This window comes from Thermobia domestica, chromosome 15 (genome assembly GCF_964235325.1).
Source record: "Thermobia domestica chromosome 15, izTheDome1.hap1.1, whole genome shotgun sequence".
NCBI lineage: Eukaryota > Metazoa > Arthropoda > Insecta > Zygentoma > Lepismatidae > Thermobia > Thermobia domestica.
In genome coordinates this window covers 115030056-115055579 of record NC_137468.1, presented here as the reverse complement: position 1 = coordinate 115055579, position 25524 = coordinate 115030056, and the positions used below count along the sequence as shown (strand labels likewise).

At 35.3% G+C, this 25524-nt stretch overlaps 1 long non-coding RNA gene across 2 annotated transcripts in view; it reads left to right on the top strand.

Annotated features, from left to right (window-relative positions):
• LOC145671209 (uncharacterized) overlaps nt 1–24072 on the top strand; it is a 63851-nt gene extending 39779 nt beyond the window's left edge. For both annotated transcript variants that reach the window (XR_014128471.1, XR_014128470.1), the window contains one exon: nt 22640–24072. This is a non-coding gene — a long non-coding RNA (uncharacterized LOC145671209). The remainder of the gene's footprint in view (nt 1–22639) is intronic.
• Nucleotides 24073–25524: the final 1452 nt, after the last annotated feature.

Here is a 25524-nt window from a genome sequence, read left to right as displayed (position 1 = left end):
TGGAAAATGCAAGTGAAAGAAATGTTGGAGACGTGAGATCAAGTAAAGAAACTGGCAACTGAGAGAAATGCCTGGAGGTCTCTCTCTAATATATCGTCACCAGAAGAAAGAAGAGGGAAAGACTAAGAACCAAAAACCGTGTATAATGTGGTCGATGATGATACAATCATTTTGCTGCATATTTTGATTATTATACAGATTAATGATCTACTGGATATTTTTTCCCCTGTGCGCTCATTCTAACATTAAAACAAGTCAGTTTCGTTTCACAGTGTGAAACTGCAGACTTCCAAACTGTGTGAATTCAACACTCAAATTTAAAATAGTACATCTGTAACTGCTAGTTCAGTAAAGAAATAAGACTAAAAGCGGAACCTCTTCCTCGGACCCTTAATCCATATCAAAAAGTAGTTACTCTCTACCTCTTACTGTTTTTCTGCTATGAAGATTAATATTGAAACCGGAAGTGCTAATTTATATCTTTCACTTCTCGTTGCAATAGATGAATAGATTCAGAGGTGGAGCATATTCTTTGCGATACTGAATGCACTATCAATTTACGTTTTATCCATTATGCAAAAATTGGTTATAACAGGAAATCGTAGATTTTCTCCTCTTTCGGTTTGAACAGATAAATATTAAGACAAAACTCATTTTTCGAACCCATTTTTCGACAAGAAACCGCTAACCAATATTTCTCACCATTCCTACTCTATGGAAAACAGTATTGGAACTAGAAGTACTAATAAATCTCAACCACTTCTGGTTTTGTTAAAGTATTGCGTGTTGACGGTATACTTTCTTGAGATGCTGAATCGATTGAAAAAACTGCTTTTTGCAATCTATTACCGCTTTCGTCCTATGGCGATGAACATTGAAACTAGAGGAGATGGACGTTGAACCTATTCTTAAAACACTGAATCGATTGCAAAGAAACTCTTTCAACACCTATTACAGTTTTTCCTAATGAAAATCAACATTGAAACGGGAAGTACTAGAAATTTCAGCCACTTCCGCTTTCTGTAGAGTGTTGCATGTAGTGACTGTATGTTGTCTTGATAGGCTGAATCGATTACAAAAAACTGCTGGTCGCTATCTATTACTGTTCCTGTTCTATCACAAGCAACGTTGAAACCGGAAATTGTTGATTCACTTCCGGTCTGAATAGGAAGTTAATGGGAAAGATGAAAGCTATCCTGAAGATGCTGAATCGGGTGCAGAAAACAGCTTCTCAATGTATCTTACCATCGTTGCTCAACACAGTAGAAATCAATATTGAAACATGAAGTACTAGTAACTTTTAAATACTTCCGGTTTCGTTATAGTGTTGAGGGTGAAGATTATACTGTATCTTTTCTTAAGGCGCAGATTCGATTGCAAAAATGCTTGTTATTACCTTTACCGTTTTTGTTCTCTGACGATAAACGTTGAAATAGGAAACTGTTGATTTTTACTACTTACGGTTTGAATTGAGGGTTAACTTAGGAGATTAAAGGTATTCTTCGGATGCTGAATCGATTGTAAATAAACGCTTCTCTATACCTCCTACCATTTTTGCTCTGATACTTGTCGACAGACGGACGAATGTAACCGTTTTATAAGACTACCGACATTTATACACAGCATTGGTTTCAGCATTTGAATTTCGATTATTAAGAAAAATTTAAAGCGAAGAAAATTTCAAATTTTTACTGAAGAAATTAATGAAGTACTAAATAATCCCCTGATTTATAATTGAAAAAATCTTTTTGACTTCGGCTTACAAATTCGCCTGTTTTCTTCAGTCTGGAGTAAAATGCCATAAAATCGTTAAAATACTAATATAAGCAATGTTAGTTTATCAGAAATCGATTACTAGTATTCTACTATGCATTATATTATTCGAGTAAGTGTGGCTGCAAAAGACAAGAAAGTTGTTCCACAGAACTGCCGCTCACGTGGGTAGTGACTAATAGGAAGCAGGTTCTCACATCGGAAGTACTCTGCTACACACGGGAGACTTCTAGACAGAAGAATCCTTTTAACCACTTGAACTACCAGGATAGTGCCCGCCAGTACTTCAAAAGTTCATGAACACTATACAATCTATTTAGAGGCAGATTCATGTTTCTGTGTTTCTTTCATACGATTACTCCTGATCCCTAGTTATCGTCAAGAACGCTGTTAGGAGAAACTTTAGTGGCAAAGTGAATGGAAAGAGGTTTAATGATAATAGTGGTCATGAAATGAAATGAAATCTTTGAGTTTTAAGTCCAACGGTTATGCCGGTTAGGCTAAAGGAGACGGTGATGATGAGTAATGAAGGAGATGGTGAAATGAAGAAAGTGGGAGGAAACGGGAGAACCCCGAGAAAACCCACGCACACGGTGCTTGTCCACCACAAAGTTCACTTGGCGGGGTCTGGGATCGAACCCGGGACCCCAAGCACCAGAGGTGAACGCTCTACCACTGAGTCACCGCGGCCCTCTAATTGTGGTCATGTGCGTGTTCGTAGACATGCAGGTGAGCGGGACAATCCAGCGTGTGCTCGCCTTAGTCATACAGAACCCCAACTTGGGATTGTGGTATGTGAGCTAAAACCTACATATCCCACTCACCTCTGTTCTTAGTTCACGAATGTAATGACTTTATTCACTCCTGTCTTATATGTGGAATTTTGTACGTTCATGACGTCGTTAATCATATCTGACTTTATTTGGATAATTTGAGAGATATTCCAGCAGGATAACACGTGTTCCCACACAACAAACTTAATCAAGGACACGCTACTCGTTTGCCTTCTAGGGCCGCGGTGGCTCAGTGGTAGAGTGTCCACCTCTGGTGCATGTGGTCCCTGGTTCAATCCCAGTTTGCACCAAATGAACTTTGTGATGGACAAAAACCGTGTGAGTCGGTTTTCTCGGGTTTCCCCAGTTTCCTCCCTCTTTCTTCATTGCACCATTTTCAATCATTTCTCATTATCACCGTCTCCTTTAACCTAGCCGGCATAAATATGGGACGTAAAACTGATTTTTTTTCATTTTTCGTTCGCCTTGTAAATCTCGAACACACACTATCAAGCACGTGTGAGGCATGGTGGAACGACAGCAAATTACGAACAGTCCAACAATGATTATTGCCCAGTTATGCCAAAAGATATGTGAACTAGGATATCATACCCCAGATAAACGCTCAGCATCTTCACGACCAAGCAGCCTACTTGCTCAAGCAGCTGCTTGTATGATCTCTCGTGGAGGTAACATGTGCTAGCTATAGTATTAAGTAGTTATGTTTTTTGAACATCGTGTATACGTAATATGTTCGGGGTGTCCTACGAATGATATGTTGGGATGAGATGAGAACAACCTGACCTGATCAGATTACAGTAGGATAGGATGCAATTAAGAACCTTGAATTCTGTGCGTCAGATTTCAGTTTCTTAAGCAATCGAGTTGTGTGTATGGAAGAAAAGTAAATGAATGTTCGTCAGCAAAAGAAAACAATAATCAAGAATATATTTTGAAATAACTAGCAGTGTCACACGTAAACCTCGTAAACAAGTATGTTTGAATGACGTGATATTTTCTCTATATTGAGACTGGAAGGGGTAGTAGATATTAGCCACTTCTGGTTTTAGTAGAGAGGTGAGAGTGGAGATGCAATGTATTCTTACTTAGGACACTTAATAGATTGAGAAAACCGCTTTTTGTTACCTATTGAGGTCTTTGCTCTATAATGATCAACGTTACAATCGGAAGTGTTTTATCTACCACTTCCGGTTTGAATAGAGGATTAAAAGAGATGGTATGTATTCTTGGAACGCTAAATCAATTCCAATCAATATTGAAACCGAAAGTTATAGTGGATTTCTATCGCTTCCTGTTTTAGTAGAAATTTAAGGATGGAGATCAAATTTATTTTTGGAACGCTTTATCGATTGCAGGAAACCACTTCTCGAAATCTATTACCGTTTATGGTCTATAATGATTACCCTAGAAAACGGAAGTGGTTGATTTCTACCTCTATTGGTTTGAATAACATCTCTATCAATGAACTCGATTCCAGACTTTGACTTTCTATATCCTTTCCAAACTAGATGATGATTCATTAAGTACGTAGTCCTTGAGACTTTTGTCTCCCGGACAGATGGATACACAGAGAGTAAGTATATAGAAAGGAGTTTCGATAAACCTTCTCCTTTTTAAAAAAAATCTACATACAATATATGAAAATGAAAGTTATTATGTTTATGACATCGCACCTCTTCAACCACCAGGCCGATCTCGATCAGCTTTCAACATAGATGAGGTTCGATGAGGTTTTATCATTTTGCTTTGACGGTGCAACTTAGAGGAGAAGGAGGAGGGAGATATAAAAATGATCGAAAATGACCAACATTAGTGCCGAATCCATAGTTTTCGGGGTCGCTGAGTTTAACAATACACTTCCGATGCTGTTTAAATCCAAATTCAGCCCTTTATGTCCAAAATAAAATGTATTCAGCCCGTGCGAAGAACGGGTATTTTGCTAGTCTCATATAAATTATTGAGTAAAATATTGCTTAAGTATAACGATCTTCGTTATTTAAAAAAATAGTAAAACACGAGGAAGAAATTGTTTCAATTAAGCTATAATTTTAGAAATAAAATGAAATACTCTTTCAATGTGCATATTTAAACCCGAAACAGCTTCTTTGTAAGATCACATAATCGTCACTTTTTACGGTTCGGTACTTACAGTTTTGATACTAACTTCTCAGCCTTTAGCGCTATTTGTGTGCAAATAGTTCATCCATAGATGGCTGCACATACCACGCTGAGAAACCTCAGCGCCACATAGTGTGATGTCCGTTGAACTACATGGTGAGCAATATGAAAGAAGAGGACAATTCCTAAACTTGCAAAGAAATTACAGTAGTTCGTATTTATATTGTAATTTCAGAGGCAAAATGTCATTTCAGAAATAATAAGTCATAATATTACATGCCCAGGGGCATCGGAACCAGGGGAGCAAGGGGGCAGCTGGCCCCCCTGAAATTTTCATTCAGGGCAAGATACTAGTTTCGCTCTTCCACTTTGAGAGTGAAAAAACATGACACAAGAGTGATTATGAACTAAATTTCGTTTCATTATGGTAATGTGAAAAAAATCTATTGCAGATTCATGTTTCTCCTTGAGACATGAGACCGGGCGCTTTTTCTGACCCCGTGTTAGACAGAAAGATATAGGAAAAAGAATTGAAAATTTATTTAATTTCCATTAAGAATTATTGTTTAAGTAATCGTAGGTCTGCAATACGAAACGAGTTGTTGAGCGAGTTTTAAAGTTGAAAAAAGATTGTAGTTAAATGTGTAACAGGACATTTAAATATATTTTCTATAAATTTTATATTATTCGTACAAACAATATGCAGAGTGTAGTATATTTTATGGAAAGGAGGAAAAATATATCCCTTGTGAACACTAACGACTGACAGTACTTAGCACGTTCTTGCTTGAAGCGGGGACACGTTCACAAACGTCAGCAAGGACACTTCCGACTGGGATGTATGGGGGAGGTGGCTCCTGGGGGTCCTGACATCCCCCGAAATCCCGACTTTTCTGTATATTTAATTAATAATGATCTATCCTCTTGTTGGATTTTCACCCTCGAAAAGATTTGGACACCTTCCGAAATAAATTCCTGCATACGTGCTTAATTTCCGAAGAGAATTTACAGCGAAAAAGCTTGATTCCTTGAAAGGGGCAGGAGGGGTTTCGCGTGTTCCAAGTTCCGTTTTCCTGTATAAATATTTACTGTCAACATTATGTTAACATCGATTTATTGGTAATGTTTTTTGAATAATTATTAAACATTTTTATATTAAAAATGCAAGTATGAGGTGAAACTTACGCCTATGATATATGACTTTCGTACAAAGAAAGAGTAAAATAAATGTGCAGAACTGGATATAATTATTTTCAGAAAAATGTTCTATATTCAGAGCACCTATATTCATTCTTAGTAAAGTAGCAACAGTCTATTGTAGCGTGTGTGCAAAGAACTGTATTTAAGCAGTAATTGTTACCTTTATGTCCTAATTATGTCCGAAAAGTACGTAAAAATATCAGAATCAATATTTTTCATGATCATTGGGTAACGCTAATGGAATAATTAGAATAACCATGCCCAGCGGCGCAAGTCTGTCTTTAATATTGGGGGGGAGGGGGGTAAGACTTTTTTTTTTGTGATGTTCAAAAATTTATAAAGTTGAAAAACAATACTGTGGAGGATCAGGGGAGCAGATTTGTCTTCAACATTGGGAGGCGGATAGATTTGAGGCTTATTCTGTGGGGGACATCAATTTCATTTCACTTTCCTTTATGGCAATCGGACACAAATCATCACATTTCTGCCCAAAAAACAATTTCAAATCGGATTATTGGGGGGACAGTCCTCCAAGATTGGACGGGACATGTCCCCATCATCCCCTCGGAATTTGCGCCAGTGATCATCCAGAGTTCAAGAGTACTGGGTTTTTTTTCTTCCCTTTTTTTAAAGCAAAACTCTATAGCATTCTTGAAGAAAAGGAAACAAGAGGGTAGGAATCTGAAATTGACATTGCATAAATATATACTGTACAGATGTTGTTAAAAAAATATTGTAACATTTATAAACTATATAGTACACTTGTTCGTAGTTGAGTTAGTGCATCAACCTCGTTGGTGTAATAATACTGTTTGTTTTAGTATCTCCCTTTTATGATTTTTGTTCTCCTCTTGTTTGTGTCCCTTTTTTATGCATATACGGTACAATGTTTTGCGGCACAGTGTGTTCTATATCTAACAATCAATTTATTTTCTTCATATTACCCAAGATACACTAAATCAACTTTTTTTTTTCAGATGCGACGACAGCTCTTCTAAATTCTAGAGCAGGGTAGAAACATTTCCTTTATATTTAATTTCTTGGATTAAAAGTCAAAAGATAGGTATTTCCCGAAATAATTTTCTGTTTGCTGTAAACCCGATGATTTGTGATTATAGAATATTGTAAGCATAATTATTATTATTAGTTTATCTGCCCTACAAAGTCGATAACGAGCAACGGTGCCGCAGTGGTAGCGATACGGCTTCGCATTCGGGAGATTCGGGGTTCGATCCCAGAGGCCGGCCATCGTGATTAAGGTTATTTCACAGTTTCCCTCAGGTAAATGCTGGGATGGTACGTTCTTTAGGGGCCGTGACTTCCTCTTCTAATTACTTCTTTCTTTCCTCCCTCTGTTCCTTTCACGGGTGTTGCGTTCGCCGAGGGACATCATCCCTCAGTCACGTGAAGAAGCTATATAGCCAAATTTGCTGAAGGGCCCATAAAAATTCAAATCCTATCCATCTACAAAGTCGATGATCTAATTAGTAGTTGGCGAACCTTAGAAACAATTTTTCTGCGCACAATTATTATTCACCTAGTTGAAATTTTGGTACATGTGATATTTATGTTTGAGTTCTTTTATCGTTGTTTTACCAGCACAACAGAAAGCAAAGTGAACACTGATTAAATTCTCGGAAGGAGCACTCAGTTTACACATTAATGAACGCCTGAACCCACTTAGGTCTTGTAGGACAGAGTGCTAAAACCTGTAAATCTGTCTGACATTGAATTAAAGAGTTAACTTTGAGTTACTAAATCGTTTGCTGTTTATGTAGAGATGCGAGGAAATGCATATGTTGCACATGTGTTCTTTACTTTATTTCTTACTTTATGTCTGACCGAAAAAGAACCCTTCTTCACACATGGTTAACCTCATTCGAAAAATGCAAGTCTTTCTGGTGTTTATGAAAAAACTTCACACCAACGACCAATGCCAGCATTGGTACAGAAAGTCCACAACAAAATGCATCTCAGAATTCTCTGCTATGTGCCTCACTTGAAGTACAGGATTCCACGAGCACCTCCAATCAGCAAATTGAGCAAAGCGTCACGCAAATTGCGACAAATTCTTCCATACTTCCAGACATCACTTGCCTAAAGAATTTGATGAAAAATCTTGTGTGACGGATCACGGGAAAAAGTATGAAATTCCTGTTTTAGAAAATAAAACTTAGCCGAATAAGGGTTTCAATTTTTCACGAACTGCACGCCGATCTTGTCGTGTGGAATGGTTTCATACATTCCCTGGTTACATTGATACAGTCAGAGATTATGTTTTGTGTTTTGATTCTACAACGCATTTCATTTGACAGGTAAAATGCTGATGAAAGGACCTGAATTGACTTTTCTCGTCATAGGGTTCAAGAACTGGAAAAACGCCACAAATTCAGAGTACATTAGAGAAGCGAACTCCATTGTCCGAATAATGTCCATATGGGCATTTCCAACACAGTTAAAAACATGTATATAAAATGGTAAAAATTGTAGTTACAAACAACCATTTTTTCTAAGTAGTACAAATTTTACTATCTTATATGTTTTTAATTGTGATTTAAGTGGTTGAAAATTTCTGCACGATACCAAAATCCAGCACAAAACTGGCAGTGAATTAATTAATCTTAAAGATGTAAACCAAGATGCTTCTCGTAGATGGAAATTTTACCCTCATGAAACTGTTTACAGCTGTCTTATATAATAATTAATAATAATAATAATAATAATAATAATAATAATAATAATTATTATTATTATTATTATTATTATTATTATTATTATTATTATTATTATTATTATTATTATTATTATTATTATTATTATTATTATCCAACCAAATCTAATTATTGTTACATTATGAACATATATTCGTATTATCTTACTATGTTACATTCCCGCGTCCATTTTTAAGACAGTATTTCAAAATCAGTTTGTCCCCCAGCTGAAAAATACTTCCGACGCCACTGTACCTGTCTTTACTTCTTTTTTATTAGTTTTATTTTTTAAAATTTTAAAACACAAACGTTCGTTGAACATGAATTTGATAAGAAAATAGTTTATTATGTACTTTCTTATGTATCGATCTTGTCTTTGGTGTGCGTTATCCACCGGTGTATTCACGGGGAGAGGGGACAAATACACGCCCGTCATCCCCAAATGATTTCCTGGCCCCTCGAAATGGAATTCGATTTTATATGTTTATTTAATTCGTTTTATGCACCAAATAAAGAATGTTTATATTCGTAATAGAATATGAAAGGAAAACACAAATAAATAAAGCACACAACACATTAGAAAAATAAACACACTGCTGAACAAGACTGCACTTATTTAATATAAGAAATACCTTTACACGTGACGTTTGCACTTATTTAATTTTTTTTTTTAAAGCACATTGACGTTTCGATCTTCTAGCCAAGATTCTCATCAGACGTACACTCACACGACAAGAGTGTACGTCTGATGAGGATTTTGGATTTTGGTAAATGTGTTTTTTATATTAAATAAGTGCAGTCTTGTTCAGCAGTGTGTTTATTTTTCTGATTTTATTTGCAAGACGTATGACTATGATTGTGCAACACATTAAAATAATTAGAACAATTTAAATTATTCACCTACTTTGTTACTCTCATTTACCTAACTTTACATATATTTTTATAAAAACTGTTTATACTCATATAAACGAGAAGTCGAACAAATTGATTTCCACAAACAATTTTTGTTTACTTATGAGTAGTTTAATGGTATATTTTCTACAGGCTGTGATTCTAATCACATGCACTGTCAAGATACGTTTCGCTAAAGTAATGTAATAATAATAATAATAATAATAATAATAATAATAATAATAATAATAATAATAATAATAATAATAATAATAATAATAAAGTATGCTGTATGATAGAATGATTTAACATTCTTAAAGAAAAGATTCTTTGTTTACTTATGTAAAAAGTACGTCCCAGAACAACTTGCTGGCTACGCCGCTGGTGTTGTCTCTGTTACTAATGCTACTGGAAACTTGTTTTTTTGTTTTTGTTGACCTACCATTGTAAAGCAATTGGTGAGCAAGTCTGAGAAAAAAATACCAATTAAAAATTCAAAGAAGTGACGATGACTAATATTCCCAGCAGTAGTGGTTGTAAGAAAGGAAAAGCAATTGGTGCGTAAAGTACGTTAATTGGTACACTAACAAAAAAAACTACTCCTTGAGAAGTTTCCTTCGATAAACCTCTGTATGTCGCGCTAATGGGCCTGTCCCATTACCCTTCTTCGAAAATTGATTTATGTCCGAAACAGGTATCATTTGAACGAGCAATCACTATACATTTACAGATCTGTAGGTCGGTCTATAGGTATAAAGCTTTAAGGAAAGCAACTGCCCATCCACCACAGAGAATAAGTGTGGTAGACATTTCTTCAGCATATCACCGTCTTGGTTCCCCCAATTTTGCATTAGTGTCACACAGCTCCGTTCCCAGTGGGATATAATGGAGTAATTGTTTTTTAGAAGTTGGATTGGAGTTCAGCGTTCCATTCAGTATCAATACTATGTCAGACGTGGACGCACAGCTTAACATGGAATCTGAACCGCATGAGCTCCTGCCCGGAATCAACGTAGGACTCCCGCGCCAAAGATGCGTACGCTAAACCATATAGCCACAAGGAAGTTCTATTTTATTTATTTATTTTCATTTATTGAAGGTAAATGAATTATAAGTAGAAGTAACTCCTATAATGGCAATTTCTTTCTTTTTCATAGAAGTAAGTTTAGACATTCTTCCAGGGAAGAGAGGACAATCCTATTCCGAAATGGGACGATTGCGAAATTCACTGGTTCTGGTGATTCCGGTAGTATCTTAGCCTTAATCTGAGTAAGCAGGGCTGAGATTTTAGCCGCTCCCTGGTTTCAAGCGGGATTCCAGGTAATAGGTTAAATTTCGCCAAGTTGGGGTTATTTTGTAGGATTCGGTACCTTGCGATGTGAAGACGCCTTCTAGCTTCAAAAGGAGCGTGTGAGCTTACCTCGAAACGCTTCGGTGCCAACACTGGAGATGTTGGTAGACTCCCAATTGCTAGAGAAGTTCCCTTCATAAGTAGGAATAAGTGGGAGATGGACTTCAGTCCATCATTGTTGATCTGATAAGAAAGGAACCTTCTCTTCTATATGGGGAAGGGAAAGTGCACTATACTTTGAAGGCGAGATGTAATCGAGGGAATATGGGAGTATACGCCATATACCCACCTAACTTTTTTTTATAATCCAGCGTGTGCGAGCGGTCCCGAGTTCGATTCCCGGTGGGGACATTCTGTCGAAAAAGTATAAAAGCTTTTCCGGCCAGCCATCCTAAGTGAGGTTTTCCTGAATTTTCCGCATTCACACCAGGCAAATGCCGGAATGGTACCTCACAGGGCCCTTTCCTACCCAATTATTACATCCTTTCCTTTCCTCGGATGGTGTGATCGCCGAAGGATGTCATCCTTCACATGTGACTGGCTAACATGGCTACAGATACCGAAAGCCCAGAAATCTAATTCCTAATTCCTCAACAGTCCAGCGTTTACTAACTTCAAAATTTACACTGTATGTAGCCATACGTTGAAAGCTGAATACATACTCTCCTTATTTGCTTTGTGTTTAATGTTGATTTCCTGAAATTAAATTCTTACATGTAGCACTTCCCAAGTGTAACACTCCGATTTTGATAAAATTTGGCAGGTAGATACTACACATGAAATAAACGAATACATGTTTTTAATTTTCTGCGAAAAACGGTTTAGGGGAGGAAAGCCTCAGGGATAGGCCTGTATGAATTGCGCCCCTGGACAAATGCCCCGAATTGATCTTCCTGCATCTAGCTTAATGTAGGATTCCAACTACTACTATGTTACATAACACTCCAATCGGAAATCGAACATGTGCACCAGCAGCTAGCCTGCGGACTACTTGGTCAACCAAGTTCATGGATCATTTCAGCTTATGTGCTGTGTTTTGGTACTATTCTGACATTTTCCTTTATCAAAAATGCTTCGACACTGTGCTTCGTCCGTTATTTTTGTACTTCAGTGATTATATTCTTGATTGTGGTCTCATATTTTGATTTTAAGTAGTTCGAATCGTCTACTGTATGTATTCTTCATCATCCGAGATTCACATAGGAATTCATATAGGCTTATCTTCAACTGTTGGCAACACTGTACATCACGCCTTCATAGGTATGGTTCTATTCATAATTAGATTTGCTAGATGTTTTATGTTCCGAGCCATTTAACAAAACTTCATTTTGTGCTCAGTTTGCAACTGCATTACATATGATGTTACTGAGCATGTCTGTGGGTACGCTTGTTTGCTTTCTGTACTGTTGTGTAAAATGTCATTCTGTGTCAGTGTATCTTTTGCGTTGCTATCTTCACATGATTCTAGATCCTTCTTCCCTCTGTATCTTCTGTGTTTCTAGGTGTCGGCCCGTAAACCTTTGGATTTCTCACTTTTCTTCACTCCTCTATCGATTGCGCATTGTTTGATTGGGAAATGCTACTATCAATGTAAGATGTCTTGCGTGGGAGAAATCACATGGATGGCAAGTGATAGTCACAGTCTATGTCCGCCCCTAGGCACATGCCTGACATGTACCTGCGGAACGTACCTACTACTATCTAGGTATGTTATCCATGCCGTAAGCGTCAAGAACCACCAAATTACCCTAACAGCACAATTACATAGCAGGCATATGTCTATCATGTTTCCTCAGGTACATGGGAATGTATCCAGTATGTGCATTATATACTTCTGAGAAAGAAATCATATGGATGACAAGTGATAGTCACAGTCTATGTCCGCCCCTAGGCACATGCCTAACATGTACCTGGGGAACATGCCTAGGTATGTTCCCCATGCCGTAAGCATCAATGAACCACAAAATTACTCCCCCAAAATATGTTAAATCGCCTAGATGCGTAATGTGTTTACATTAAGGTGAGTCTAAACAACACTTTAAACAAGTAAAAATAAAATAAATAAAGGGCTACCTTAGGATGGGCGCGAACTACCAACCTTTGGATTACTAAACCGCGTGCTCTTCCGACTTCCTTACGGAGGGGATGAAGAGAACGTCGCTTGTAGAGGAATAAATTGTTGAGGTCTTTTGAATTTGGCTAATCAGAATGCTCCTTTAACCGCGTATATTAGACGAAAACCGTTTGGGATCAGATAAAATCTGCTCGCCATGTAATTTTATAACAAAATGACGAGTGTCTATTTACTTTATTTCATGGTTCTTCCATATTCACTCTCAAATGACCGACCACAGTTGCCATCTAATAAAGTTGATGCGTTTGTTGCTTTTAGTACACAATCTCTTAGAAAAAGAAGCAACAAATGCATCAAATGTGTAAGATGAATTTAGAGCACCTAAATGGCGAATGCCTAGCACATCTTGTGCTGTTAGGGTATCTGAAACAGTATGTACCTAAAGGACATATCTAGAACATGACAGATATATGTCGCAAGTGACGACATAAAAACAAATGACTGTTAGAGTGCGAAACTGAGCCAGATATATAAATGCTATATTTGTGATACATAGTTGAAAATATCAATTAGGTGTAACAAGTACCTAAAACTGTAGGTAGCTGAAGTACATACTTAGCACATGAATATCATGTGTGTCAAGTATCGGGTACCTAAAAAGTAGCTGGGACACCCAAATGGCACATGCGTAGCACATCTTGTGCTGTTAGGGAGCCGGCATAAGTATAGGACGTAAAACGTAAAGATTACATTTAAATAATACGTCCACTTTTCATATAACTTTCTCACTGAAAACGACGTTAAATTTTAGGTAAAACAAACAAACCATATACTACTGTGTACATTATTACACTGAAAAATTTATATCTGGATAGAGTAAAAATAACACTATTGGGCTACAATATTAATTCTATAAAATAATATTTATTTACCAAGTTATAGAAAAACACGCAAGTGTGTATAATTGAAAGAAAGCTCTTTTTTTTCTTTAATAAAGAGATGTTGGCTTAATTCTTGGTAGAATATGATTGATACTTTATGCCCTTACTAGCCAAATAAGGAAGTTTTAAAAAAAAGTTAAGAACTAAACAAAAGAAGAATGGGCAAAATATCCCGTTATCAGTATAATCAGTAACTACTCTTGTGAAAAGAATCAATAACCATTAATGCTTCATTCTGAAAAATAATTTAAAAGGCACATATATTGCTATTTAAATTGATTATAGTTAATCAATTTAAATAGCAATATTTGTGCCTTTTAAATTATTTTTCAAAATGAAGCATTAATGGTTATTGATTCTTTTCACAAAAGTAGTTACTGATTATACTGATTAATATTACTTTTACTAATATTAACACACAGTAATACTAGCAGTATGTCAACGCCATAGCCGCACTGGAATGCCGCTTCTCGTGAAATTGGCGAAGTCAAGCAGTGTCAGATATGGGTCAAACGAAAGATGGATGGCTGTTTGTACTCGGCTGATGGTGTTGTTGGCATTGTGGCGTCCTTCCAGCGTCGCTAGGACAATTATGGAGCTACTTCAAAGAATGAAATATTAAATCTGGTTTAGAAAGCCAGTATTAACGACGCGGAGTTGACCACACATCACGCCAAAGGCATGAGTGCTACAAGCCGGTTGGTAGGAAATGTCCCTTAAGGCTATTGCGCCAAGAATTTCCTTTTATTTTAGTACTACCAGTATCACAACACTATATTAGTAGTAACGGTGATGGTAGTAGCAAAATAGAATAAAAAAATATTTTGTTTAAGATAGTCTGGTTTGTTCTAATGATAGAGTTTGGCAAGATTTTTATGTCCTATACTCGAATTTTCCGTAACTCGAAATATTTTGTATTTTCCAAAAGTACTTCAAGGTATATCCAATACACAGTAAACTTCCATTTTTTTGTTATATATACACATTTAAACATATTCGCAAAAAGTGAAGAAAAATATTAAAATTATGTCTCTGAAAATGGAAGTATTGTATTTCAAAACTGAATGCTAAAACTCACATTTGCGATATCGTAGCACTATCATTGTGCCGTGTTATTTGGAAGCGATAGTAATGTTGATGGGTGTTTTAGTTCTGTAAGAATGTAATACCCAGAAATAACGTGTCATTTTCTCCTCCCTGGAAGATTAATTCGTCATAGTTTCGAAAGGTTTCAACGTGTTGCCTCTAAACGTCCACATTTTATTACAGGAGTTGTTATTTTTTGTTCCTTAATTCCCTTGAGCACACATTTGTACGGTAGATATTTTCAATTAGATATCTAGAAGCATCATTGGAATCATTTTGATACTGTTGCATTGTGTAGAAATTTTAATCCACTTCTTTAATAGAAGGTCGGTGAAAATCAGCATCTCGTGCTGCTGCTCAATGCATTTGGAAAAAAGCCTGGTAAATCATGATTGTTGAAAGAACTACACGCAGTAAGTGAATTGTTTATGAATGTGATGATGGCAGTAAGAACAAAACAAATGACAATATTTGTTGGATCACATAATTAATTAAATGGCTCGGGGGAAGACAATGGTAAGCGCCACTTACGGCGAAATTGAGTTATTTAGTGGAATGGGTTGGGATTAGATCACAGAACAATATGTTGGTAGTGTACGTTCGACATTGTTCGTTCATACGGCAGGGGAAGTCTGTTTCGTGTCATTGCATTGAATTGTATAAGAACGTTGTTTTCTTTCATGGTTAACTCGAAAATTAGAAAAAGGACACTTCCCATTGTCTTTCTCCGAGTCCCTCAATTAGAGTTAACATACTTAACTATTATATTACTTCCATCAGGACCAACCTTTAGTCAATCGGACCGATTGCTCCCAATTGGAATCTGCGCCTGAGGGGCCCACGCTGGAGTGTGATCTGATCTCAGCTCGTCATGTACAGACAACAACATACGTATTTCCATGTAACACATTTCATGTATTACATAGACTAGCAGTAATTATTGTAATAATACAACACAACGCAAGTTATAATTTTAGGACACTGAATGCAACCAGTTTTTAAGTGAATTGTTTTTTAACCTATAAGTATAATAATGATACAAAATTTAGTATTAAAACTGTGGGTAGATATAAATTTATTATGCGCCACTATTACTTGTAATATCGATAGTTTTTAATTGAGGAAAAATAGGGTTTGCTTTTGATGTCCCGCTTCATATCTACTTCACTAACCTTACTAAGAAACAAAAATAATCGAAAGGGGCGTTCTCCTAAGGCTGGTCCTGAATTCCATCTGTTAAGTAATATAGCATCATGGCATTTTTCTTAGTTGTTTCAACTATACTTTGACCCTAAAATTAGCTTTTTAACCATATATAATTAACAAAATTTTGTATCATGCTCTTTATTCTCAAAGGACGCGTGAATTTACAGTTTCATGATTAAGCAACAATTTCCAGACAAATCAAACAATGATAACAATGATACTTATTGGGTTCAAATGACTAATTAGCACTAATCCAGTTACCTATTATACTAACTCCATTTTATCACATAATAAGGTATCGTGATGTTTTTCTTAAATGTTTATTTCTGACTTTTTTCAAGTATACTTTTACTCTAAAACTAGTTTTAATCACTTATTATTACCAATCATTTGGATCATGTTCTTTATTGTCAATTGTCCAAGAAACACTTATAACATTACATTTGCACTATTAAGCAACAACTTCATATATGAACTTGCCATAATATCCTTTAAACTTGTGTACCACATTTCAAAAATACATATCTATAAAAATACATTCTTCTAAAATCTTACGTTTTTTGTATACAAATATAAATTCCATATCAACATAAAACAGATAAATATAAATAATCACACAGATTAAAATGATCAAACGGAGAAAGTTATTATGTAAGTGATGAAAAATTTAGTAAAAGTGGTAGCGATAATGAAATGATAATTAGGTGAGTACAACTATGAAAACAACACGAGATCGTCCAGTTTGATTGTAGTTAATTTGATTATTAAATGTTTAAATAAAACAATATTTATATAGTATTATTCAAAGCATGGTATTTTCAGATTTCGAAAATACAGAAAAAAAAACCTTGAAAAGTAAAATTTCGTGTTTTATACAAATAATCATTAATGATGTTTAATTTCTAGATCTACCATATTACGTTAAGGAAAACAGAAAATGTTACGCGAAGATCTAGTATCGTATAATTAAAACAGATATAATGAATCAATAAGTAATAAAGCTAACAAATACTAAATATTAAACAAATAAGTTTCGTTTCACAGTGTAAAACTAAGACTTTCAAACTATTCGAATTCACTATTCAAAGTGCCTGCAACTACTGGTTGCAATAGAGTAATAAGATCAGATAGAACGTGTTCCTCGCAGGGATGAATTCAGGGGGTAGCCCCGGGGGAATCTCTCCCCCGAAGAAAATTCATTCCCCCCCGGAGAAACTCTCAAAATTTCAATCACAAAATGTAAAAATTACTTCACCCAAACTCCCCTCCCCCGAGGAGTTCATATTCCCCCCGGGTGAAAATGTCTGAATTCAACACTGGTTCCTCGGATGCTGAATCCATCTCAAAAAGCCATTATTCGCTATCTCTTACTGTTTTTGTTCTAAGGTAATGAAGGCTACAATCAAAAATCGTTTATTTCAACCACTTCCGGTTTGAGTTGAGTTGAATTTTTTGCGTTTAACGTCCCTTTCAGCAGCGAGGCTATATGAGACAGGACTTACTGATTAACGTGGAATCTATACCACATGAGCTCCCGCCACTTCCAGCTTGAATAGAGGGCTAAGAGAAAAAAATGAAGCTAACCTTGGGACATTGAATCGATTGCAAAAAGATGCTTCTTGATAAATTTTACCGTTTTTGTTGTACAGAAATCAGTATTGATCCTGGAAATAATAGTAAATTTTTTAGTACGTCCGGTATTGGTAGAGTCTGGTGGACAGTCATGATATGTTGTCTTGAGATGCTGAATCGTTAGCAGAAAATAGCTTCTCGCTATCTGTTACCGTTTTTGTCCTATAGTGATAAACGTTGAAACTGGTATTGAAAATTGCAAGTAATAATAAATTTGAACCACTTCCGGTTTTCATAGAGTGTTGTGGAAGTCATGATATGTTTTCTTGAGATGCTGATTTATTTTTATTTTTTTATTTTTATTTTTTATTTTTTAAATTTTATTTATTTATTTATTTATTTGCATAAAGCCACTTCAGGCTATCTGTTACCGTTTCGTTCTATGGCATTAAACGTTGAAACCGGAAATGATTAATTTGAACCACTTCTGGTTTGAACAGAAAGTTAATGGATGAAACGGAAGCTATCCTTTGGACGCTGAATCGATTGTAAAAAAACACATTTCGATATTTTTTTAAACCATTTTTGCTCTGATCCTGTCGCTAGACGGACGGACGAGCAAAGCCGTTCTATAACACTTCCGACACTTACGTACAGCATAGTTTGGAGGTCTTAAAACGGTGCTATTAGGGACAAAGTTAAGTAGATAAAATTATTGAACGTTGTATATCAAATGATATCGGCGTATATTATATTGGTGCTTCAAATTTTCGTTTGATGCACTTCCTTTGCTCCTGACATTGTTTTATCCAATCCCCTCGGTTTTGAGGGGAAATCTAAATTTCTAAGTGAAGTTCATTAAACACGTGGAAAGTAACCATGCACCTCATGCAATCCATACCTTTATATATGGTAAGTGTGGGTGATTAGGGCCACTCTAAGAAAATTCAATCTGGCAACGCTGGACAGCAGTGCAGAATGTAAAACGCCACATGGATGGAGAGCTTAGAATGTGAGGAGTGTTAGTGGAACAGATGGATGGGCGTTGGTTGTACAGTTTTCATTGTATGAAGAATTGAAGTTACGTCCTTGAAGTTGTTAGAATTTGATACAAGTTAAAATTCAGTGTTGTGAATATTGTGTATCATATAGCATGTAGTTTTTCTAACAATGAAATGTTTCTTTTATAACGAAATACTTTAGTTTGTATAATATTTACCTGTACCGTGGGCAAAAAGTGCTCATAAATATGTAATATACTTAGTAGAATGTTCATTTTAAATTAACAGAAAAGAAGAATGTTTTTAATATATGTAAGAGATTATTATGGGATAGTTATGGCTATGTACATGTTATGTGTTGACCTAGTCAAGTAAATTTATGTATTTTACGGTCTTAAAAACAATATTTAAGACATATCAAGCAATAAAGGTGAGACTAATAATCTTTGAATATCTGAGTTGATTTGTGCATAAAGAAAAGTTATTATCGTTTCGTAACTTATATTTTACCAGACGGACCAGGTTGACGACGCTTTTCTATAGAGTCGTTATAAAAATTTGGTTTACCAAACCCGGGATTTTTGAAAATTCAGTTCCCGAAGAAGGAAAGTAGGGCTGAATTTACTTGGATATTACCATTTATGAATACGAACTTAACCGTATTACGAAGCGGTAAGGTCATCAAACGAAAAATGGATAGTGAAATAGTGCAAAAGGAATCTAATACCAGTAATCCAGGTGAAATTAGTGCAACACCAAGTTTGTCATCTGAGGATCGACTTTTGTTAGCTCTTCAGCAGATGACCACCGACATGAAACAAACCATGGAACAGAAGCTCAATCAATTTAACACAACCATGGAACAGAAGTTCTATGAAGCTAACCAGACCATGGAACAGAAGATAGAACAGAAATTTAATGAAGCTAACCAGACCATGGAACAGAAGATAGAACAGAAATTTAATGAAGCTAACCAGACCGTGGAACAGAAGATGGAATTGAAATTTAACGAAGCTAACAAGCTATATGAAGAGTTGAGCCGACGGATAGAACTAAAATCAGACGATACGAAACAAACAATCGTACAGGTGATGAACGACATATCTTCACAGTTTGAAGAAAAGTTACAAAGGATATCTGATGAGTGTCAAGAAAAGCACGATCATCAAAATCATGAAATCTGTGCTGTAAAAAAGGATTTAACGTTAATAGAATCTTCCGTTAAACATCAAAAGATCCAGTTGGCTACTATGCAGGAAGAAATTAAAACGTTACAGGCTAGAGATAACATTTATCGCAATAATCTGGGCAGTGATCGCTTCGAGTTTCCCCAATCACCGGATATAAATACGCCTTCACCGGAATCTGAGGAGGATATTATATTAGAGGAAAATTGTCCGAAGATCACTGATGAACGAAATATAAATGGTATCATGACACAGCACGCTACGGACCGGAACAATCACACCACAAGAACAAGGAGTGAGAAAAGAAAGGTAAAGTTAAGTGTCAAGATGAGCGAAATCAAAGCCATGAGTAAATTTAGTGGTAAGTGCAATGAAAATGCTAGTTCTTTCTTAGAGAAGTTCCAAGACGAATGCAGTATAATGTCTATCGACCGATCACAATACATGAAATTAATACCCCATGTATTACTCCCACCTTGTTCCTTATGGTTTAAGGCAATACGTGATCACATTAGTACATATGAGGAATTTAAAGCGGCATTGATCGCGAATTACGAAAATGACTTTTTGCTGGCAAACAGAGATGCCACTCTTAGAAATCAACATTTCAATCCTCGATTGCACAAATCTATTGTAGAGTTTGTTATAAATGTCTATAATGAATTAAAGGTCGTTAATCCCTTGCAATCGGAATCAAGAATAATTGCATCGATTCGCAATTTGCTTCCATTTAAATTACAGCAGATCTTATTTTCCACACAGTGTATGAGTTTCAGTCATTTATTAATGCTTGTACAATGCTACGAAACTCAATACCATGCTATGAATCTAACACAATCAGGAATGGGTAAAAATAAGAATAATTCAGATCATTTGGTCCCTGTTCGGAATTTGAATATCCGAAGTGTGAATAATAATGAACCGAACCTAAGACGAGTATACTCTAGCAATCAAAATGAACAAAATAGACAAGGTTATGTAGGGAATCCGCCTAACCTAATTAATCGTAATAATTCCTATGTTAGACCATATAGTCAAAATAGATTTAAAAATAGACGAAATGTATGGAGAAATTCCACCAACGCAGCGAACTACGTGGATAGAAGTAATGGAAGGATAAGAGATGGCACTTCACATCAAGATCCAGGTATTGAAGTAATTTCTGTACAAAACAATAATACAGGACATAATCATGATTGTGCTGTACAGTGTACCCTATTGGAACCCTACTCGAGTATGAATTTAAACTAATTGCGGCTGATATGGTAGGGGTTAAACCCATGTCAGCTGTAGGTTCTCATGAGCATTTGTCTAAAAATTTAAGCGATAATTTCTATGAACATTTATCTTCCAATTTACCGGTTCATGCTAATTATGAAAATGATCTTTCCTATGACGTTTCTGTAAAATAAATTTATTTACTTCCATTTGATTATACAAACGTAGGTTATGTTTAATTTTTATTCTTTCTTATTAATGTGAAGAATCATAATTCAATTTATAATTAGTTAAAGGCAAAAATTATTTTATATCAGATTGATTTGTGTTTAATTATCAAAGATTATGTTAAGAATAAGATCCATTCTATAAAATCAATTATTCAATGACTACCTTGAGTGAAATTCTTCTTTATTTTGGACATCTTAGTGCTACTATGTATACATTACAATTGCAACATCTAACTTATTTGTTATACAATGCGCCCGAAAAGAACAAATATTATTTATCACATCATCGTTTGTAATAATGATCGAAACTAGTAATCTTGATAATTTGTGTTTCACCCTCGTTAATTATATTTCTAAGCGACGATGTTTTTAATGATAAAGAATAAATAATAATGTAATAAAAGAGAAATATTAATGAAATCAAAGATTTATTGTAAATGTATTTATGTGAATGATAATAACTAATATTTTATATATATATGAGGGTTAAACAAAAAAAATAATGAAGATATATACGAGGTGTGATCAAAATATAAAGAACATATGTAATGTACGAACATTAATCTAATCAGACCAGTGGTTCTTGAATATAAAAGCCAAGCCTACTCATGACTTTTATATTCAGTCCCTTTGTCAGGCGACATTTTCTATAACGAAATACTTTAGTTTGTATAATATTTACCTGTACCGTGGGCAAAAAGTGCTCATAAATATGTAATATACTTAGTAGAATGTTCATTTTAAATTAACAGAAAAGAAGAATGTTTTTAATATATGTAAGAGATTATTATGGGATAGTTATGGCTATGTACATGTTATGTGTTGACCTAGTCAAGTAAATTTATGTATTTTACGGTCTTAAAAACAATATTTAAGACATATCAAGCAATAAAGGTGAGACTAATAATCTTTGAATATCTGAGTTGATTTGTGCATAAAGAAAAGTTATTATCGTTTCGTAACTTATATTTTACCAGACGGACCAGGTTGACGACGCTTTTCTATAGAGTCGTTATACTTTCTGTAAGAGCGATAGTTATGGGGCAACATACAAACACTTGTTCAATGTCAGTCAGTGCATGGAAGTAGGGTTGCCATCCAATGATATGAAAATATGTGTAAATTGGGTGAATAGGGTCTAGTCATTTGGGGCGAATAAAGCCACCATACTTGTAACATATTTTATAGATTTTTATACTTTAAATGATTGTAGACATGTTTTGAAGATGTCTTCACATATTTAGGTGCCTTTAAGAAAAAATATTAATTACTTTGTTTAATTTCAGATGACCAGACACAAAAGGAAAACTGAAGTCTAATGAACTGAAGAAGTTGTTCGGGTGGCACTGTAGGCAGTTAGAGTCAAAGACAAGCAGCAAGGGTGTATGGTGTTCCCAGAACGTGCTTGCACAGAAGAATTGAAACTAAGGCAGGTTTCAAAGCAGTTAAAAAGGAAAGAGGATAAACATACTTTACAAATTAACAAGAGCAGGAGTTGGAACATTGACTAGTAAAAATGTCACCGGAATTCATCGATCGATCACGAACGAAACTTTTCAAGACCAATCATCAACCATGCTGTGCTACACACCCTGGATCTTCTACTGGAAAATCGAAAGGAAGATAACAACAAATAACAAAGTTGATAACAATATTTGTACATATTGTTGTATTTCGTATTACCACTCCAAATCTTTACTTTCGGCGATTGGATATCTTGTGGAAATGTAAAGCTTCGTTCCATGCACTATGCGTAGGGCAGAGAAGAAAATTGACATGCGAACGATGCTTGATTGCCCCTACTTCTTAAATCAAGAGTAACTTCAGACTCAAATGTAACTATTGAGTCACGAGTTATTTTATTATTATTATTATTTCATGCAAGCAATATCATTTCATATGATATTATCTTGTAATGTGCTGTATTCCGAGTAACCTAGTAATGTTTCTGTGCTTACTCTGAATTCTGAAAGAAAACTTTTTTAAAACAATATTGTTCTTTGATAACTCATTATTTCATGAATACTTCGTAATCCAATGTATTACAGTGGGAGTAACAATATTTTTGTATTTACATTATTCATTAAAAATAATTGTTCTTTTTTTCGCATTATTGTTCTTTTTACGCACTATTGATAGCATATATATTTGCTGTCTTGATAAAAAAAAATATTTTTTCCAAATATATTCATTCAGTGATAAGTAATGGTGAATAGGGCCGCTCGTAATACTTTATCTTTTTTTAATTTTCTCTCCAACCTTTGAGGATGTGTAAACATTTCTGGATAGAATCAATGGCTAATGGATGTAGGAAGTATATTTACTAGAAATTCGGAAGATATAATAAACAATGAAGGAGCAGTAGGTATTTTTTAAGTGGCCCTAATCACCCACAATTACCATATTATGTGCAAATAAAACATCTATACACTTTCAGAGAACTGTATCTCTTTTTCACTACTACACATTAATTTTTAACTATTGAAATATAAACTTTCTCCATAAACAAGAATTATTACTAATAATATTTTGATCAGATAAAGATTCATATTTATTCAATTATCCAATAAATATTCGCATTTATTAGGATGAGAACTTTCGGCTCTCGTCCTACTGTTAGAATATGCGCAACTATTGTTTTTATTCTTACCTAATGTTCAAGGGATAATTTCCAAATCGTACTGTGTATCACTTAATGCAAGTATTTGTCGAAATAAATTTCAATATGTATAAAATTACATACAAATGATATTTCAATATGTATAAAATTAAACCCTCCCATTATCAGCCTTTGGAACGTCTTTTTGCTTTTCAATTTTATCTAAAACATTGTTAATAATAATAATAAAAATCTTATATCATTGATTCGGTTAAGACGAGAACTCCACTTGTTAGTGATACTAAAGTGTAAATACTGCACACACACACACATATACACACACACATGCCACAAATACAGGTTAGTCTAAAGGAAGTTTTTGCAGTTTTTTATTAAGTTCTGTGGAGTTGTTTATCTATATTTGCATTAGTTATATTCCCTACAATTACTCTTATAGAAAAGAAATAAGTAAAATAAAGGTCTACAATCCAGTAAATTTTCCTGACATTGATATTCATTGTCTGAATATCATTAATCGTCGTTGATATATACGTATGTCGCATAAGTCTGTTGTAGTTGTACTATTTTGTAAAAACACTTAACTGGAGCACCTTCCTTCAGATAGCGAAAACAGTGAAAGTTCCGATCGCACGCGGAGATCTGTAGACTCATCGGCCATCATACTTAGAACAGTACTTGCTCTATACATTCTAATATTTGACAACAATTCATCCGTTGCTTTTAAAAACTCGACGACTAGTGGCAAAGGCCACATGTGAGTTTCTTCCAGGGGCGGATCCAGGACGGACTTCTGGGAGGGGCGGTAAGTTGTAATACTGTTACTTAGAGCTACTTTTAAGAGTACCAAACTCTGGGATGGGTTTTATATATAAAATAAGAAAGTTTACTCTTGGGGGGGGGCAATCGCCCCCCCCCTGGATCCGCTCCTGGTTTCTCCCTCTCTAAATACGACATAGTATCATCAACGTTCTAGTCGATTAAATTTCGGATACTTCAAATAACTCTATTATAAAGAAATATAACACTCCAAGCATTACACCTCAAAAAGCACAAATATACCACATTGAAACCTGATCAACACATTTTTTTTTTCTGTCGTAGCTTCGTGCTGATACATTTATTGCTTAGTGTTAAGCCTCTCGGATAAAAGCGAATTTTGCAGGGAATTTTAGCATGCGTTTTCTCAAAATGACAAAGAAAGTGGGAAATATAAAAATTGTATCATTAAAAAAATGTGACTTTTTTGGAATATGATAAAGACATCGACTGATTGGAAATTTAAAAAACATAACCCGCATGTTAAATTGGAAACTAGAAAAAAGAAATCTTTAAGATTTGCGTCCCATGGTTATGACGGCCAGGTTAAAGAAGGTGATGATGAGAAATTAAGGAAATGGTGGAATGAAGAAAGTGAGATGAAACGGGAGAACCCCGAGAAAACCCACGTACACGGTGTTTATCCACCACAAAGTTCACTTGGCGTGAGCTAGGATCGAATCAGAGACCCCATGCACCAGAAGTGAACGCTCTACTACTGAGCCACCGCGGCCC